This window comes from Octodon degus, unplaced genomic scaffold (genome assembly GCF_000260255.1).
Source record: "Octodon degus isolate 3935 unplaced genomic scaffold, OctDeg1.0 scaffold00146, whole genome shotgun sequence".
Classification (NCBI taxonomy): domain Eukaryota; kingdom Metazoa; phylum Chordata; class Mammalia; order Rodentia; family Octodontidae; genus Octodon; species Octodon degus.
Genome location: NW_004524722.1, coordinates 4,651,944 through 4,657,092, shown reverse-complemented (window position 1 = coordinate 4,657,092; position 5,149 = coordinate 4,651,944).

Here is a 5,149-nt window from a genome sequence, read left to right as displayed (position 1 = left end):
TACCTCTTGCCTCAAGATTCATCAGTTTTCATGGAACACATAAAGTGCTGCCCACCAAAGCCCTGCCACCAACCACACTGATCCCCTAGCTGTTTTTCTTTGAAAATATTTAGTTATGCATTTATTCAAACATATATTTTAGTTTGTCTTCATACTTAAGTAATATAAAAAATTAACCAAAGTTTGGATCAAATTTTTACTCCATTAACTCTGGATTTATTATTTTGCTTTATTTTTCCTTATCAACTAAGAACTGATAATGAAGCCCATGGTGCCTAACTTTGTTTTTTCTTCATCTCTAAAGGGACTTTGTGTAAACTCTTTAGAAAAATGACTATTTTTATGTTCTCAGATTTTATTATATTGTGACTAAGTTTATTTTTTATAATGTTCAGTACTCTGTAGGTTTTTAGCATTCTGAAATACAATATCTATTCTTAGTTCTCTTTACTGGATATTTCTAAGAGCTTTTCAAATTTTATTTATTTCTTACAAGTGTTCTACAATCTTCTATAAATATTTAACTGTAAAATTGTAATTCTTCTTTTTTCTTCCCTCATTTTATTGTGGTTCTGTAGTATGTGTATGGGGTGTAAATTTCTAATGTACTTTCATTCTAGTGAACTTACCAATGTTTCTTAATAGTCTAGTTTTTCATCAATTCACTTCCCTGTTGTAGTTCTGCAAAGTCCTAAACAAACATTTCGCAAACAAAATTAATTTTTCAAAGATGTTCCTTTCTTCAAGTATACTCAAGATCTTCTGTCATTTTCCTTCATTTTATAACAACCCTTTAGCATTTTCTGTAGTAAAGGCACTGGTATAAGACCTATGATTTTTGTTTATGTCATACAGAACTGCCAAGATTCAACCTTTCTAATTTCAAAAACTTAATACAGAACTCTAATTACTACTAGTTTTCACAAATTTAAAAGTAGCTATAGAGAACTGGTTAGATAGTTCAGCAGACTAAGCACCTGCCTGGCAAGTACAGGGACCAGGGTTCAATCCCCAAGACTACAAGCTGCTCCATCCCCACCTCCAGGTACAGTGAGCCAGCCACTGAGATGGTGAGTGATGGTGCATGTCTGTAATCCCAGTGCTAGGGAAGCTGAAAACAGGAGGATCATGAGTAAAAGCTGTGTAATGAGGCCCTGTACTAAATACATTAAAAAAAATTAGCCACAGATGAAGTATATTACAGTGGAAATTTCAACTACTCTTGTGGCTAATTGATTTTGACACTTAAGTAAAGGTAATTCAATAACAGTAACCTTCTCAATGAGCTGTGCTGGTATCACCAAGTATTCATGTACAAAATAACTAAGTTGATCCTATACTCCACATAATCTATAAAAATTTTCTAAGAATTGGCTATAGTGCCATATGTAAGAGTTAAAATTATAAAAAAGACAAAAAGTACTGGTATATAATTTGATAATTGGACAAACTATTATTATTTTATAGATATGACATCAAGTACACAAATTATAAGGGTAACTGATAAATAGTGAATTTTATAAGTTAAAGAAGTTAATGTTTTAATCAATTTCTGGAGAAACTGAAACTACAACCTACATAAGTGTAAATAAATATTACTATTATGGTAACTAGCATGGTATATCTTTAAAAAGTAAAAATAATCAGGCAGTCATTTTTCTTGATATATGAACTGAAAGAATTAAAAATATACTTGCACTCTCATATTTATTGCACAATTATTTGTAATACCCAATATAGAGAATCATTGTAAATGTCCGTCAAAGTATAAAGTATATAAAATGTGATAACTACATGCAATGGAATATCATTCTAGATTAAGAAAAAGAATTGTGTGATTTCCAACATGTGAACTTGGAGGACATCATGTCTGCCACTGACAGATTGATACTCTAGTGTCTCTAGTATGTGTTAAAACTAAAGTGATGAACTCACAGAGAAAGTATTGTGGTGTTTACTAGGGTCTTGAGACAGGGATTGGTCAAGCTGTACTAACCTTTCTTAGGAGAGAATAAAAATATCTTTTATAGGGCCAGCCAGATAGCTCAGTAGATTGAAGCACCTGCTCAGACAGACGCAGGGACACAGGTTCGATCCCTGGCATACCGTGATGGTCCCGCCCCTGAGGTGCACTGAGATAGTGATTGAAACTAGGTGTGATAGCACGCTTGCACAAGCACCTATAATCCCAGCATTTAGCAGGCTGAAAACAAGAAGGTCACTATGAGTCCAATCTATGTATAGAGATCCTGTAGACTGTGTACTAAATACATAAAAAATATTTTCATATCTATAACATGGTAATTATAGTTTATAACAATGTATACTGTATGAGGAAATTGCTAAGATGGTACATAATTAATTTTCTTATAACAAAAACAGTAAATATATGAGATGCCAAATAAGTTAATTAGCTTAATTTAACCATTAAACATTTTATAGCCATAACATAATATTGCATCCTATACTATAAATATACACAATTTTAATTTTCAGCTATATTTTAAAATATAGATAAATAACCAAATAGTCCTTCCCACATGAAGAAAAATGCTTATATATCACATATCTAAAGAGATTGTATCTAGGACCTACAAAAAATAATTCAACTCTAAAATAAAGGACAATAATGTAATTAAATGGATAAAAGTCATGAACAGAAATTTCTACAAACAGGTACACATGATTCAAAAGCACAGGCAGATTTGCTGCAAATTGGACAGTTTCAGAATAAGTCACAGATAGCATGTTGCAAACACTAGATCTTTATTTTTTAGTATTTTTATTTTTTTATTTTAAAGAGAAAAAATAAAAACAACAAAGCAGTTTCAAAACAGGCCCATAGGACAGTAGCAATAATTAATACATTATATATTGCTGTCTATATAGTAGTTATTCAGAGTACAAGATATAGGCATGAAATTTGCCTAGACAATATTAGCATAGACTTTTCTTTTCAATGAACTAAGATAATCTAGCTGTATAGCTGTCATAACTTTTTTTGTTCATGTACATATTTTGTATTCCTTCCTTTGCCCTTTCAGACATAGTTCTGCTTTTCTCTTAAACAGATACTTCCCAACTCAAAATATCTATTTTACATTTTGGATCTTATTTACTCATTCAGCTTTTCATACTAGTGAGACAATATGATGTTTACACATAGGGTCTGATTCATTTCATGCATGAGTATGGTCTCAAGTTGCATCCATTTACACTAGAGAAGTCTCAAATCTATCCTGCTTTATTGCTAAGCAGTACTGCATTATATAAAATTATCACATCATTTTTAACAATTCCTTTGTTGATAGACATTTAGATTGTTTCCAAAATTTATTTATTTTTATTTTGTTTCCAAAATTTAACTATTACAAATTGTGCTTTTATATAAACAGATGCATATGTATTGCTCTAGTGTAATGTTCTTAAATATTCTGGCAAGATACCCAGGAAGGAAATAGCTAGGATGAATATGACCTATATTAGTTGTTAAAGAAATCTGCACACTGATCTCCACAATGGTTGCACCAATCTATGCTCCCACCAACAGTGGAGAAGGGATTCTTTTTACTTAGACCATAGGCAGCACTTATTGGTTGATTTCTAGAGTGAGATGGAATCTCAGTGTTGTTTTAATTTGCATCTCTCAAATGGCTAGAGATACTGAACATTTTTTCATATGTTTATTTGTCATTTGTATTTCTTCATCTGAGATTTGTGCTTTTATCTCAGTGCCCAATGTTTGAATTGAACCTTTGAATTTGGAAAGCCTGACTTTTTCAATTATTTATATCTTAGGTATAAGTCCTTTGGCTGAGCAATAACTGGCTATATTTTTCTCCTGATCTATGAATTGTCTTTTCACTCTGCCTGGTGATTTGGTTGTTCAAAAACTCTTTAATAGAGTGAGATCCCATTCATTGATACTTTGTAGTATTTTCCATGAGGTCTGGGTTTTGTTCATAAAGTCTCTACCTACACCTATATCTTCAAAATTGCCACCTGTTTTCTCTTCCAGTAGATTTAGTGTTTGTGTTTTAATATTTAAATCTTTAATCCATTTTGACCTTAGTTTAGTTCATGGTGATAGAGATGGGTCTAGTTTTTAGTCTTTGGCATATGGAGAGCCAGTTTTTCCAGCACCATTTTTTAAAGAGGCTATCTTTCTTCCAGTGGATACGTTTGGCTCCTTTTTTAAATGTAAGTTGGCTGAATGTATTTGGAGTTGCATCACATCTTCTGATCTGTTCTTCTGATCCCCAGGTCTGTTTTTTAGTGCCAGCACCATGTTAATTTTATCACGGTAGCTTAGTAGCATGATTTCAAGTCAGGGATATCTTTAAAAATAGCCAATAACAAGTTTTGTTGAATGTGGAGGACTGGAATCCTCAATCAGGATGTGATTGTGAAATGCTTGATCCAATACGGAAAATATAGATTTACCACACAGCCTAGTATTTCCACTTTGAGTTACATACCAACAAATTTAAATCATGTATAAAAATGTGACATAAATGTTCATAAAATTATTATTTAGAATACTATAAAAGTAAAAACAACTCAAATATCTACCCACCAATAAATGGGTAAATAAAATGAATTTTAACCATGGAATATTATTTCAACATGAAAAGACATTAAATGTTGTTATAAAAGATGGCATGAACTGACCTTGAAAACATTAAGGTAAATGTTAGAAAATTAGGACAATGGTGTTAGTTGATGGCATCCTTTGAGCAGTGCTTTCTTTATAGAGGTAGCAGAATAGCCAGCTTCCAAGTGTAAGATGCGGCTTGATGACTCCCAGGTTACACTTGAACTCCTTTACAGAACTTTGCTTATCACCAACCCATTGGCTCTGTGGAAAAAAAAAATTTGCCAGTGAGTATAGGGTTTCCTTTAGAGATAGGGACAGTATAAAATTTTATAGGTTACTGTTTCTCAGCTCTGGGAATAAGCTGAAAAATCATTGAATTTTATATGCTGATGGGTTTCATTGTTTGTAAATGATCAATACACAGATATGTGTTTTTTTTATCTATATAAATTATAGAAAAGTCACCAAGAGTACATGATTAACTTGGAAATGGTGCAGCATTGGACCAGAAGATAAGATTTCAAAGGGACACTAGGATGTGTTTTGTGGTAC